We start from the raw sequence: 16,015 nt of genomic DNA, 5'->3' as shown, positions 1-16,015 counted from the left end.
GTTCTTCTTATTTATCAGGCTCTCAGTAATCTTAGTTCTCCCTCCCTCAGTGTTCATTTCAGCCTGTGTTTAGTTTCTGTTCCCGTGTCCCACGTTTCATCGTTTCATGTCGAGTCAGCCCTGTCTCTCTGTTTCCTGTGTCTCCCCAGTCAGCCCCGCCTCCCTCGGGCACTCATGTGTGATACAGAGTAATAAACCTGACTACATTTGCTACACTCTCTTTATTACCTGTTACTTTAAAATTCATACACTAATTATGTCTGCCCATCTCTCTAATGTGAAGGTCAAAGGTCAACATCCCAGTGACATAAGAATAATCCCAAAGGGGCAAAGGCAGCGGTTAATTTAGCACATTTAGCATTAAGGGTACTGCAAGGATATACTTTTACTTATTGTGGCAGGGGTGTGGTCTCTGGCCTGCTGCAGTGGAGGCTGGTGGCGGGACGTTGGACGGCACAGGTGAGGGTGATGGAGCTCATGACTCTCCCCTTTATAGTGACGGAGGAGACTGGCGTGGGGGAAGCGTGTAGTGGAGGAAGCCGAGGAGAGAGCTGGTTTCTGGCTACAAAGACGGCGTCAAACCAGAAAAGATTGCTTGTGGTCAAATAATGTGTAATAATAATGAAATAAATAGGCCATTGGGAAAAACGGGATTTTGAAATAAAGACTGACTTTGAAAAAAAGGACATTTTGGATTAAAAATGGCTGGGAATAAATAAAATGCCTCAGGAATAATCTCTGTTATTGTGAAAAATAATGATCATGAAATAATATTTCACAATAATAAGTAAATTTACCGTATTTTCACGACCATAAGACACACTGTGCTAAAAGGCGCAGTCTCAGTTATGTGTGCCATTACTGTATTTAACACACACATAAGGCACATTGGATCATAGGGCGCATACAAGTACCATATGCGTATTTAAAAATAAAGCGGGAGCAAACCTGAGTTCGGTACCTTACTCACATTTTTATTACCAGTAATCGTCATCATCAACAACACACAAGCATACAAGTGTGCGTATTTAAAAATAAAGCAGGAGCAAAACAAAGTTTGGTACTCACATTTTTATCATCAATCAAACCCATCGAAGTCCTCATCCTCTGTGTCTGAATTTAACAGCTGCGCTAAATCTCCATCAAACATGCCAGGTTCACCTTCTTCACTGTCAGAGTCACTTTCCGTGCCGTGCGGCTCCTCGGAAATGATGCCGGCTTTTGCGAAAGCTCGAACAACAGTGCCAGCAGCCATGTTAGCCCAAGCATCTACAATCCATTGGCAAATTGTGGCGTAACTCGCCCGGCGCTGCCTTCCACTCTTGGTGAAACTGTGGTCTCCATCGGTCATCCATCGCTGGATGTGTTTGTCGCCGATGTGTTTGCTGCAGTAGGAGCGGAAGATGGCCAGCCGGGGTAGCGGTCATGTCCGGTTGGGGGCTCTGTTGGCTCTCAGGTGACTGTTTCCTCGCGGCTGCGTGCAGCGTGGCTAGGGGAGGGTCTGTGCTGACGGACGTGGGTTACTGACCTGGTAGCCTGGCTGCCCCTGGGTGGGTCCAGGATGGGCGTGAGGTTCTGGGGGCGCTCCGTCTCCGGGCTGGGGCCCGGGCCGGGCCTCGGGGGCTTGGGTCCTGGTTGGTGTGTTGCCGGGGTTGTGGGCGGGTGGGTGCATGGGGGCCCAGCCCTGGAGCAGGGTGCCGCCGGTGCGTCGAGCCACCTGGGGGGCTCTTCAACTGGTGGGGGAGATGGTCACATCTGCAGGAGCTTTCCTCTCTTCAGGGACTCTCTCTGCAGGAGGGGGAGATACAGGAGAGGTGGAGGAAGATCTCAGCCTGGGCGTTTACTGTCTTATGTAGTCTGGAAGATGAGTGGATGGTGGGGTGGGTGCAGTTTTCTCTGTGGTGGGGTTGGGTCAACTGTCCCGGGCTCTGTGGGGCCGGGAGGCGCTGCTGCACTGGGCCCCAGTCTGGATGGGCCTGGGCCCTCTTTCTCTGGCGGGTCGCGGAGTGTGGGAGTGCCTACTGGGGTCAGCGGGGGAGCTGGCCCCAGGGAGGGGTTACCTGCCCCTCCCTTCCTTCCCTCCCCATCTCCAGCTGCCTCCCTCTTCCCGTTCCACCACAACCACCCACACATGCAGGGCCTTGGAGTAGGGGTATGTCACCAGGGTGCAGAGGAGGCTACCCCCCCCCCCCCCCCTCTGTCCCCTTCCGGCTGCCTCTGCCTCAATTTTATCCCACAACTTAGACATTCACATTATTCACACTCTCATTACACATACATATAGGACCTTAGGGGTGGGCACAATCACGGAGTCCAAATCACCATCAGGGTGTACACCTCACCCCTGGCGTCGTTGCCCACCTCTCAATTTTAAATACACTTAGACATTGAGGGCTATCAGGAGGGACTATGCGCTTACCTGCTGCTCTCTGGCAGGTAGCTCCATGCCCTCCTGGGTTTTAATTGCACCTTAGAACACACATGCATCAACACTACAATGAGCGGGTGGAGGGAGGTTTGGAGTCTTCTCCCACCCCCATTCTCTGCGGCCTGCTGGACCGGGAGGGCTAGGAGGAATTGGCCGTCCGACTGCGGTCTGGAGTGTGGGGCCTCCCTGCTGCTACGGAGTCGGGGTGGTCTGCCTCTCCCCACCGCAGGGAAAAGGGTAACACCACCTGGGTCTGGGTGCAGTTCCCCCCTCCAGGGGCAATGGTACCTAGACCCGGTTTGTAGAGTATGCTTGGGGAGTGTGATCGTGTGTACAGCGTCTCTTTATGTCTGTCTCCACGTTGGTTGAGTGTGGAGTGAGTGCACATGAGAGCATGAGGGGGGGAATGGATGTTTGTGTCTGTGTGTGCCTGTATGTCTGTGTCTATATGTCAGGTTGGGTATCAGACACCACCTCTCTGGGGACACCTCGGGCCCTCCAAGGTTTGGAGGCCTATCTCCACCCACCACCACTTCCCCTGCCGGTGGCGGACTCCCTCAGGTGTCGGTGCGTTGGTGGTTCTTTGTGTCTGGGGATGGGCGCCCAGGTACACACCGGCTCACTCCTTGGCGGCCGCTTATCGGGGCCTGGAACCTGGGGCTCGCTCGGACCACTTCGGAGGTGGGGTGCCCCCGGCCTCTCGGCCTGGGGCTCGGTCACTCAGGCACAGCTGGCTGCCGGCGGAGCTCACGGGCGCCTCACTGCAACTCCCCCTGGCTTCTGCTCCGCGGCTGCTGAGTGAACCCTCATCTGGGACTCTCCTCAGCTCTTGCTGGGACAGTGGCGCGGCTGCCCCTCTGTTTGTTTTCCATGGTCTCTTGTGTTCTGGGGGCCTCTGGATGTCTGGAGTTTTGATCTCCTCCATACCTGCTTCATACCCTGGAGGACGGGGCTGTGGCCCCCCCCACACTCCCTAGCAGATCGTTACATGGAGAAACCTTTGGAATACAAGCACGCTGATCCACACAGGTATGCACACGGGTGTTCACTGCTCGTAGACTTAAATTACACCTTTCTTGGCTACTACTTCGAAGCACATCTGTCCTGCGTGCTGCACAACAACATTGAATATTTAGTATATACTGCTGTTTACACTTAGCTAGATTAATGCGATGGTGTTGTGTTTAGTATGTTGCTTTGTTTTTTTTGTCTTCTATTCTTCTCTCAACAGGTGATCCAGGAGATTTTTATTTTTTTTCTCCCCCCCTTTCTCACTGTCCCTCTCCCCTTCTGTTTTTCCTTTCCTTCCTCTTCCTTTCTCCCTTTCCTATCCCTCACTGATGTCTGTCCCGTCTGTAACATCTGAAAATAAAATATAATAAATAATAAAAACAAAGATCGACCAAATGGACCAATACAGCAATGCCACGAAGATCCATTTGGCAAAGTAAATCCATTGGGTATCCTTGTTGGTCTTCAAACAACAATTCTGATGGCTAAAGAACCAAATGGGACAGGCAAAAAAAAAAGAGGAAAAAAAAAAAAAGAGTAAGGCGATGCTGAATGATAGGCTATAGGCGAATTGCTAACTAGAACAACAATACGTCGTTCAAGTGGAACAGCGAAGCGCAATTACGAAAGCCAAGGGGTTGTCACATGATTTGGAAGGCATTGTGGGCATTGTAGGCTTGGCCAATCAGAGCCAGCAGATTTTATTACACGGGCAGAAATATTGCCGTTCAGCGCCTTCGTAACTTGAATTTTTCGTGACATGGGGTATTCGTAAGTCGGGGTTCCCCTGTATACATAAAAAAAGATCAAAAGTATACAGATAAATCGTTTCCCAAAGTGAAAATACTCATCTATAGATGAAAATTTAAAGCTAAAGTTATTTACTGTCTACAGACAAGTTTCCTTCTAAGTGCATAACAACATTTAAAAACATATCAAGTTGTAACAATCACGTGAGAGTCCAGCAGCAGGTGGAATAAAGAGTCTTGCTTAACAGCTCTAACAAAGGGATTTACAGCTCCTCAGGTCACACATGTTGAAAAGACCACATAGATTATACAGCAACATGCATTTGAAACATTGCAATGAACAGTTATGTTTCTACTTAATAAAGCCTGGAAAACACAAACACTTATGCAACATCAAATAAGGCTTTTAAAACATGTATCATGTATAATGGTAAATATACTGCTGGCTTTTTCTAATCTAATTCATAAACAATTAATGTCACTGATGTTAATGAAGAGCATGTGTCTCCAGTGTCAGCCTGCATGATTTCCTTGTTAATGCTTGGGTGAAAAACAGCATATTCCTTGTCTTTTTTTTTTTTTTTTACAACAAATGCGTAAAGCAGTGTACACAATCATTAACCCAAGCTTTACCGGCAAGCAGGTTTTCATTGAGGAGATCATGTTTTACACAATCAGTAAATGCAGAGGCTGGGATTACAGCGACAGTTCTTTCATGATAATGGTTTGTATAAAGATTAGATATGGCGGTAAGACTATCCTACTCTTTGAGCAGAGGGAAATTACAAGAGCAATGCGCTCCCCCCCCCCCCCCCTCTCATTTACCCTCTATCTAGCTGTAATTTTTTTTCATTTAATTTTAATAATTGACAGACATTCTGATACACGGTGTTCATTCTTCATTGGTTTTTGGTATGTAAAAAGAAGAAAAAGAGAAAAAAAAAGAAAAAAAAAAGGAAGATGGCCAGCTTTTCCTTATAATCCGCTGGAAGTTGCTGCGCTACCGTAGTCCTGGTCCGGATGGAAAAATGGCACCATTTCATAAAAAGTGAAAGTGAAACTGCTTTTAGCCGAATGGTGACCGTCGAAACGCTTCTCCCGCTCGTTCTTTGCTCGATGACCGCCTTATGTCCGCGGAAACTCAGCTGCGTATTCTTGACCTGTCGGAGCTTGTTTTCCAGCTTCCTCCACTTGCGAACCATCGATTCATTAATCTTAAATTCTCTCGCCGCTGCTCGATTTCCATGTTCCTCCGCGTAGCTGATGGCCTTCAGTTTAAACTGTGCTTCGTAAGCGTGTCTCTTTGCCATTTTCAGGGTTGTTAAAACAACGGTGTCCTGCATAACGCACATACCTGTTCTTTTATACAGGTATGTGCAATAAAGTCAACGCACACCCTTTAGCGTTCTCATGGTGTTCTCTTTTTTTTTTTTTTTTTTTTTTTTTTTAAGTTAACATGTTCTTTATTTTTTTATTTTTTTTTTTTGGCCTGTCCCGTTTGGCTCTTTTGCCATCAGAATTGTTGTCTAAAGGCAAAGAAAGATGCCCAACGGATTTACTTTACCAAACTGACCATCCCAGCCTTGCCGTAATGGTCCATTTGATTCACCTTTTATTGTTTATTTTATTTTCACTTACTGAATACGGGACAGACTTGACTGGGGGAAAGAAGGGGAGAAAGAAAGAGGGAAAGAGAAACAGCTGAGAAGAGGGACGGGGGAGAAGGGCAAAAGACAAAAACCAACAGAACGGGCAGAGAAAAAAAATGCATATATCAATCACCTGGATCACCTGCTGAGAAAGAAAAAAGAAAGCAAGCAGAAGAGAACAAGAGTAATAGAATAAACAACATCACAATGATATATGGGAATATGACAGTAAATACTAAATGTTAAACATTATTGTGCAGCACATAAGATCAACAGAACACAGTGTGCTTTGAGGTAGGAGCCAAAAAGGGTGTAGTTTGTGGGTGTGATCACCCGTGTGTACACCTGTGAGCATGGACGCGCTTGTTTTTTGTTTTTTTAAAAGGTTCCTTCATGTAATAATCTGCTAGAGGGTGTGGGGGGGCCACAGCCCCGTCCTCCAGGGCGTGAAGCAGGTGTGGAGGAGATCAAAACTCCAGACATCCAGAGGCCCCCAGAACACAAGAGACCAAGGAAGACCAACAGAGGGGCAGCTGCGCCACTGTCCCGGAAAGAGCTGAGGAGAGTCCCAGATGAGGGCTCACTCAGCAGCCGCGGAGCAGAAGCCAGGGGGAGTTGCAGTGACGCGCCCGTGAGCTCCGCCGGCAGCCAGCTGTGCCTGAGTGACCGAGCCCCAGGCCGAGAGGCCGGGGGCACCCCACCTCCGAAGTGGTCCGAGCGAGCCCCAGGCTCCAGGCCCCGATAAGCGGCCGCCAAGGAGTGAGCCGGTGTGTACCTGGACGCCCATCCCCGGACACAAAGAACCACCAACGCACCAATGTCTGAGGGGGTCCGCCACTGGCAGGGGAAGTGGTGGTAGGGGGAGATAGGCCTCCAAACCTTGGAGGGCCTGAGATGTCCCCAGAGAGGTGGCGCCTGACACCCAACCTGACATATAGACACAGACATACAGGCACACACAGATACATGGTGTTCTCTACTACGTCCTCCTTACAATACAAAGGGCGCACTGCACTATAGGGCGCGCCGTACTTTTTGAAGAAAATCTAAGACTTTTAAGTGCGCCTTATGGTCGTGAAAATACGGTATATAGCAGAATGCAATATATTTCACAATAATGAGCTTTTTTTCAAAATGTGTTCAATTATTTCACAATATCATTCTCACATTACATATCTGTGTCTTATTTATTCACATAGTTATTTATTTCATCATGACTTATTTATTTATTTAATTTTGAACACTTTGGAGTTCCATATGGTTGTAGTGGGCTTGTAATGTAAATGTGGTCTGATTAAATGTGACATTAATGCTGACGCTGCATAAACCTGATAAAACAGTTCTATTAGTGGGTCTGTGTGATCAGCATCAGTGGGTGAAGGTGAAGCCTTGACTAGTAGAACGTCATGTTGGTGTTTAACAACACATGAGCCAACATCAGACTCCGAGCGCTACGATGCTAAAGATCAGAAGATCCAGTGTGACATCATCGTTACCTGGCAACAGTAGCCCTCATCTGACTTTATTGGAGGATATTTACACCAGCAACACGGTTTAGTTTGATATGACGGATTAACAACATGCGCTGTGATATCCTGTTCATCTGTAATAGATACTGGATCTAATCAGTCAGCAGATATCTGATCAGCTTATTTATAATTATACTAGAAACAAATACAACTGTGTTGGTGATTCATGCAAACTTGCATATCAGCCTTTGAAGGTTTTGTAGTATTGAGAACAAAGAGGTTGTGTTAGGGCTGAAAAGCCCGACTTGTTCTCCTCTGCAGGTCATCAAATGCACCACAGAAGTTTGTATTTGCACAGCCTGTACATGTTTGATGGCTTTATTATTCTCTGTTCAAAGACAGTAAATATGGAAAATGTCTCATGTAGTATCAGCTTCATTTAAAATGACTGCAAACATTTAGAGAACATGTGCTGCTGTTTGTCCTACATTTCAACACTGAATGAACCCTTAAAACGTGATGGCAGCTGGCAGGTTGGAGTTCACATGAAATATCGGCTGTATGAAGACTGGAAATATAGATGATAAAAACATGCAGCCAAACATTTGTGGACATGAATAAACTATCTGATCCAAAAAGCAGGAAGTGACACAGCTAGAAAGTGTGTAACAGCTGAAGTCAAATGTAATGCAGAGTTGAATCTGCACTTGGATCCATCTGTGAAAGGTCCACATGTAGGGATCACATGAGTCCTGATGTTTGTCAGTCAGCTTGATAACTCCATCTACTGTGGCTACATATACTGGACTGGTAGCTCCACAGTGTTGGAAAGAAACTATTAAATGTGCAAAGTTTAAAATCAGAGGCTCTTCTAACACAGGAGCCATGTTGAGTTTAGATCACAGCCGACCACCGGCAGTCTGAAATGGAATGAAGCCCATTGACAGCCAGCAGGTCTAAACAGGAACGCACCCATTTGTATGTGTGGCAATGATGTGGCTGCAGCTGACACAGGATTGGTTCAAACTAAACATCAGACACATTTCACAGAGTTCACAAATAAACTCACGTTTTTATTTTTGAAGATGATCATAAAGTAGAATTTATGGTCCAGTAGAAACAGCAGGAGGTTTGAGCCCTTCTGATGGCAAGGCAAGTTTATTTGTATAGCACAATTCCACAACAAGGTGATTCAAAGTGCTTTACAGAGACATTAGAAACAAAAACAAATAAAAAGCATGATTTAAAATTGATTAAAACAAGCAAACAAACTAACTAATTAACAAACAAACAAACAAACAAAACAGTATATAAAATCAAAACAGATCAGAACAGTAGATAAAATCAGTAGTTAAATGTAAGTTTTGAAATTTAAGCTTAAAAGTGTGGATTTGGTGCTTTATTCAAATGCAGCTGAGAACAGGTGAGTCTTCAACCTGGATTTAAATAAACTGAGTGTTTCAGCTGATCTGAGGCTTTCTGGGAGTTTGTTCCAGATATAAGGAGCATAAAAGCTGAATGCAGCTTCTCCGTGTCTGGTTCTGACTCTGGGAACTGATAAAAGACCGGATCCAGATGACCTGAGGGATCTGGAAGGTTCATACTGAGTCAGGAGGTCATTGATGTATTTTGGTCCTAAACCATTCAGAGCTTTATAGACCAGCATCAGAACTTTAAAGTCTATCCTCTGACGGACAGGCAGCCAGTGTAAAGACCTCAGAGCTGGACTGATGTGGTCCACTTTTTTGGTCTTAGTGAGGACTCGAGCAGCAGAGTTCTGAATGAGCTGTAGTTGTCTGACTGATGTTTTAGGTAGACCTGTAAAGATGCTGTTACAGTAGTCAAGCCTACTAAAGATGAATGCATGGACTAGTTTTTCCAGGTCCTGTTGAGACATCAGATCTTTTATCCTTGAAATATTCTTGAGGTGATAGTAAGCTGACTTTGTTATTGTCTTAATGTGTTTTTCTAAGTTTAGGTCTGCATCCATCACTACACCCAAATTTCTCACCTGGTTTGTGGTTTTTAGATGTATAGATTGAAGTTCTCTGGTGACCTGTAATCGTTTTTCTTTGGCGCCAAAGAGTATTACCTCAGTTTTGTTTTGTTTAGCTGGAGAAAATTGTACGGGGCCTCGGTCTCCTGGTGACATTGTGATATATATTTGTGTGTCATCTGCATAGCTATGACAGTTTATTTTGTTGTTCTTTATAATCTGTGCCAGTGGGAGCATGTAAATGTTAAACAGAAAGGGTCCCAAGATGGAACCTTGGGGAACTCCACATGTGATACTTGTCTGCTCAGATGTGAAGTTACCTGTTGATACAAAGTATTTCCTGTTTTCTAAGTATGTTTTGAACCAGTTTAGTACAGTTCCTGAAAGACCTGTCCAGTTCTCCAGTCGTTTGAGTAATATGTTGTGGTCAACTGTATCAAATGCTGCACTGAGATCCAGTAAAACTAAAACTGACATTTTTCCACTGTCTGTATTCAGACATATGTCATTAAACAGCAGAAACAGGATTTGGAGGAAGATGTTAATAGATTAGAAAGAATTGTACACTGTGAATCAATGCAAGTCTTTCTATATAGACAGATCTGTAATAATCCCTCAGGTAGGTTCCTCTGGGACAGTCACAGATAGAGACACCAATTCTGACATCCTTTGAAAGCCTGACTTTGAATTTTCATCACTCGTCATGCACACAGATGTTAATTCTACATATTCCTGGTACTGAACTCTAAATCAATATGAAGAAAATGCTCCTGCTAATCTGCATCTATGTTGATATCAAATCCTTTTCCAGCACATGGATAAATCTCTATAAATCTTTCAGTCTGATCAGAATGGGCACAGTGTTGTTATTGCAGCTCCCTGATGTTTGAAAAGCTAAATGTCCATTTTAAAGTGCTCGTGTGTAGGATTGTGTTTCCTTCCTTTGTGCAGTTCTTACAGTAAACATGTTTGAATGTTTCCTGTTCATGTCATGACAAGTCATGTCAAGTCATGATGAAGAGATTGATTAGTCAGTCACAGTGTAAAGAGTCCTCCTGCCTGCATCGCTCGCCAGTATAAACAGACCTTTGCTCCTGGAAAACAAATATATCAAAGTCATGTTGTCCAAGAAATGCATTTTATCTCACCAGTGAATCAAAGAAAGTCTGTATAGTTTCTGAGAGTGAGAGGTGAACGTCAGACAGTTCTTAGAAAATGTAGTTTCTCTTTAAGCTTTTAACGTCTCTTTTACCCCCATTTGTCTAAAACTACTTGACAGCCCTTCATGTCAGAGGTTTATTATCTGTGCAGGATGGAGCACATGGTCTCAGTCAGGCTGGACACGATCACTCCTACAGGAAGTAAATTACTGTGATTTTATTTCACCTGTGAAATGATGAAAAACAGCAGAATAGCTCACGCTAACAAACGGGTGTTGAAATGTTTCATTTTCTGCTGTTTCACAGGTCAAAAAGGGCATCGAACCAAACTGAAGCTGAGCTGCTGCTGCTGTTGTAGTGCAGCATCTGCTGTGTGCTTCATCAGAGAACCTTCTGTACACAGCAGACAGAGGCTGCTGGCTGAAGTCCATCTGCTAGAGAGCTTTAAACACTGGTTATTGAAGTGGCTTTGATGATACTGATACACAGTCTTTGCTGCTGTCACAGGACAGGGATCCACCAGGGAGTAGTTGTCAGGATAAAGAGCCTTCGCTTCTCTAAATATAAACTGGATACTTGTAGGAAACTTTGGGAAGCAGCATTTTTCCTCATATCGTCTAAACTGAAGTTAGCTCAGGTGCTTCTTCCATACTTGCTCTGCAGAAAGCCAAAGAGTTTGGAGCTCTGCAAACATTTCCAGCACAGCTAGATGTTTGTAACTTTGGTCACCTCTGTATCATCCCTCAGATTCTTTCTGCACAGCTTTGAAACCATGACAGCACGAGTGATGCTGAGGAGACGTCCAGTTTAAACAGACCTTTATTCCTGGAACACAAACACATGAAGTGATGCTGCTAAAGAAGAACATTTAATCGCACTAATGAATCAAGCATCTGTTTGTCTGTCAGTCTGTCAACAGTTCCTCTGATCGACTTCAGACTTGGTGGGTGTTTTGTTTTTGCAGCGGTCAAAGTCGATCAGCGTGTTGCTTTGTCTGCTGTAAATCTGCCTGTACAAAGGGAAACATGCATGTTTTTAGATGCAAACTCACAACATGGCTGCATTTTTGTGATTATGTGTATTTTATATTGATTTATTCTATTATGTTTTGTATATGAATCTTTACAAGTGTGTCGATACAAAGGCTTGATTAAAACAAAGGTCTCAGCTGTGCTGTTAGGGATGCTCTCATATTTGTTTCAAATGTAATAAATCAAAGGATTTCAGGCTTTTCATCCTTTTTATTTGTTTGGTTCTAACAGCAGCTGGATAAAAACATGCAGGTGATGAATATAATTGTGTGATATTATGAGCATTGTGAATAAAGAAAGCAGAGATAGTAAAAAGGAAACAGGTGATGGACATGAGATTTTCAGAACAAAAGCTCCTCAGTGAGACGATCACCTGGACACAAGGTCAGGCAGCTGGGACTCATCTAGAGAGCAAAATGGAAAAGTGATCTGTGCAGAACATCACTGTTGATTGCAGTTATTTACATCAGACTTCTTCTCTGAGATAAGAGCACCATTTGTGGGAAAGATGACAGTATTTCCAGGCTGGATGCTGTTTGCAGGGAGAACTGAATGAAAGTCTCCTGCACCTCAGCGCTGAGGTCCACACCTGTGAACACAGATGAGGTCAATCTGCTGCAGCACGTAGAGCTTTACTGATCAGCAGGTTCAAAGGATTCAGCAGAGCGTAGAGTCAGAGCTAAATGCCACATCACCATAGAGTTTGTTAACAACAGCTTTCTTTGCCCTTTGTCTCGATGGACTGAATCAGGGATACTCGTCATACTTCACCTCAACCACGTCACTGAGAGACCCCAGCCTGACACAGCAGCAGAGATGATGAAAGCAGAAACAGCAAACAGATGCTTCAGTTGTGTTTCTCTCTGTGTGTGCGCTCACGCCCACTTGTGTGTGTGAACTTTCCACGTACCTCAGCTTGTTTCTCCAACATGAGCCATCAGGGCTGAAAAACATCACTAACACATGAATTCTTTCTCTTTTTGTTATCACCTGTGATCATGTGTCTCATGTTTCTGTCATTCACCAGTTCTTGTATAGTTACGTGTAACTAGACTTCTGTGGGACGTAAATGATTGTTTTGTATGCAGATCTGTACAAAGGATGTAAACACTTGATGGTAAATGGTAAATGGCCTGTATTTATATAGCGCTTTTACTAGTCCCTAAGGACCCCAAAGCGCTTTACATATCCAGTCATCCACCCATTCACGCACACATTCACACACTGGTGATGGCAAGCTACATTGTAGCCACAGCCACCCTGGGGCACACTGACAGAGGCGAGGCTGCCGGACACTGGCGCCACCGGGCCCTCTGACCACCACCAGTGATTACAAAGGAGATCTCAGCTGTGTTGTTGTGGATGGACTTCAACGTATTTGTTAAAAAAGAGAATAAAGCAAAGTGTTTTAGCTGTTTGGGAGTTTTTGTTTGATTCGATTCAGTTTTATTTCTATGGAGTCAAATAATAACAAAGGCTATAGAACAGCCCTGAGTTTGTCCAGGTGACACTCCTCTGAAGAACAAAGACAAAGAGGAAGAAGGGGATTCGTTTTCAAGTCTTGTTTCTTTCAAAATAAAAGCTGAAATGTTTTGGAAGCATGATAATATTTTCAGCCAGGATGCCGTCTCCAAGGAGACCTGCACCTCAGCGCTGAGCTCCACATCACGCCCTGTGAAAGCACAGATATAAATCTGCTGCAGTGAGAAGAACTTTACCCAACACAAGTGTAGAAGTAGACATCTGACTTTACCTACAACCTGTTAACAACAAAGCTTTCATTGCCTCTGTTGTTGATGTCATGTAGGACTAATCATACTTCACATCAGCCATGCACACGTCAGAGGATCTCCAGGCTTTCAGTAATAAAGCCAAGCAGATGATGTGAACATAGCAATAGTAAAACATGCATCATAATCAGCTGTATGTGTCGACTATGTGGCACCTCAGTCTTGTTGGCATGAAGAAAAGTTGTGTAACATGTAGCATAAGGGCTGCAAAGACATCATGTAGACAGCAGTCGTCTGTTAGTCGTAACGTATCTCCTGTTAAAGAGTTAAATGTGCGTTCTCCATCTCTGTCCTCTCACAGCTCGCCGTACACCAACTCCAGCTGTGGTAACCATGGCTGTGCCCATCAACACGCTGAAGCTGAGACGCCACCCGTCACTATGGCGACTCCAATAGGGTTACCTGTCAGCTGTGGACGCATGAAAGGAAAACAGCAGAAACACAGACATGTTTACTGGAACATTTCCTATTGACAGCTTTATGGAAAAGTGGGTTTAAAACTTTTCTATGTTTTATTTTGTTTATTTATGGATTTATTGTGAAAGGAATTTCAAAGTTTTAATTTGACCTTTCCCCTGTTTTTCATACAGACTGGAGACGAATGGATGGTGCTTTCTTTGTTTGTCTAAAGATAATGAATAAAACTCTACAGACATCTTAAACCACCCTCCTTTCTATATATTGTGTTATATAAATGGAAAGTATATAAGACACAAACTGAGCTTATATGATACTAAGGACCCTGGAGGTCAGTCCACCTTTATAATTCAGCACAGCCTGGAGTCTCTTAGTCAAGCTTGTTTGTGTTTTCTGTGAGGAAGTTTTCAGCAGCAGCTCTTTTCTTGGATGTTGGTTCCCTTTGTTTCCATCCTCTGTTAAGATGTTTCAGTAATGTTGAGGTCTGGGGAGGCCAATCCATGGCTGACGTCCTGTGATGCTGCATTAGCAGTTTGTTCATAGTGAAAAATGAAGCCACTGCCAATCAGACATTTGCACAGTGGATCAACTTCTGATGGTACTGTCCTGAATTCCACACCTATAATATGTTTGCACATCCTGATGAATATGTGCAGCTGATTTTCAGTCCAGTTCCTGTGTGACAGACGCCAGTCTTTCTGCCTGTGTCCTTCCTTAACAATAGAGCCATCCTTCCACTGAGACTGTTTCTGATGAGGCTTCACTGAGCAGTAGATGGATCCCTCAGCTCATCTAATCGTCCTATTTCTAACACATGACTGTCAGAAACTGTTAATCTGCTGCAGCTCTTTAACTCCTCCACTTCTTTTTTTGTAATCTCTTAGTTTCCTCATCTTTTAAGGTGGCACTGCACACCAGATCCAAAGTCAACATGCTGTTATATAATGGAGTTGAACCTGTAATGGAGTTTGATTTAAACCAATCAGCAATTAAGTGAATGATGATGAGCAAAGATGGTGGAGGTGGTGGATGAAGACCCGGACAGCTGTGGTTGGCTCCTCGTATAGAGCAGAGTGAGGTTGTGTTTGCACATTATTATAAAACCATGTTCACCATATATTTTAGCTGCAGACAATAACATGATTTCTTTGCTGTGGTGATTTTATTCCACTTTGGTAAAATGGAAAACCATCATTTCTTGCTGTAATTCACACATTATTCCAAGAGCCTCAACACGAGCCTTGTAGTCCGACCATATATAGACAAATCAATAGTTGTGTTTGTAACAGCTCATGAACATGAATCGTTCCACATTACTTTAAAATCATTGTAAACTAAACTGGAATAAATGAGTGTTTATATATAGTTTTGTCTCAGCTGTTCATACACAGTGTTTCAGTTCTTATCAGAGTCCCACCGTCTCACTGTGGTGAACCTTTAGCTCTGTTGTAAGTGTGTTGTTAGACCAGGTTTCCCTCATTTAAAAATAATCTCTCATTAGAAATGGACATGATGTCTAAGACATAGAAATGCTTATTATGGGTTCACTTGATGTCACTGAAAAGATGCACATGGGTAACGTGCAGGCCATCCTGCTCCGAGGTTTATCTCCTCACCTCGAGTCTGCGACACTCTCTCCGTGTCCTCTCAGATAAGGGCGCGCACATTTCTGCACGATCTTCTAAATTACAAAGAGCGACTCACAAAACAGAAGCTCACAAAACACTCATCACAAACCAAAAATGGCTCCACTGAGCGTCAAACTGTCACCAGAATTTACTGATAATCTAAAGACTCACAGAACTCATTTTGTCTCATTGTGTCTTAGTTTGAGACATAAGTGCATGATCATAATACTGTGTAGTTAGATGAGACAGAGCTTATTGCTCTTAATTATCCTCTTCATGTTTCCCGAGCCTCAGCAGTGGAAGCTACCATGGATAGAAAGACTATGACTCATCTTAAATCTCAAATCTTTGTCTCCAAAGAGCTGCTGATGTGTCCGATATGATCCACAAGCTTAAACTAGGATTATAAGTGTGTGCAGTGATGTGTGTGAAACCTCTGAGGACTCACGCGTGTGTGCTTCAGCCCACACACACATATGAAGCACTGCGACCTCACACAGAAGTGTTTTACACATCCAGCCTGAATCCTGATCATTTCTACAGTTTATTAAGTTCAGCTTCACCTGAACATCAGTGATGAAGCTGCTCTGACTCCATCACAGCTCACAGCTGTTGGAATGAGTCAAACAATGAAGAAGGTTCAGAAACAGCTGATGATTTTACAGAAACATGATGCAAACATGAGGA

The sequence above is a fragment of the Copadichromis virginalis genome, linkage group LG3 (assembly GCF_057382275.1).
Source record: "Copadichromis virginalis isolate Kocher_CV1m ecotype Utaka linkage group LG3, C_Virginalis_male_GT1.1, whole genome shotgun sequence".
Taxonomy (NCBI): Eukaryota; Metazoa; Chordata; class Actinopteri; order Cichliformes; family Cichlidae; genus Copadichromis; species Copadichromis virginalis.
The sequence above is the reverse complement of the archived record's forward strand: the minus strand, read 5'-3'. Positions refer to the sequence as shown.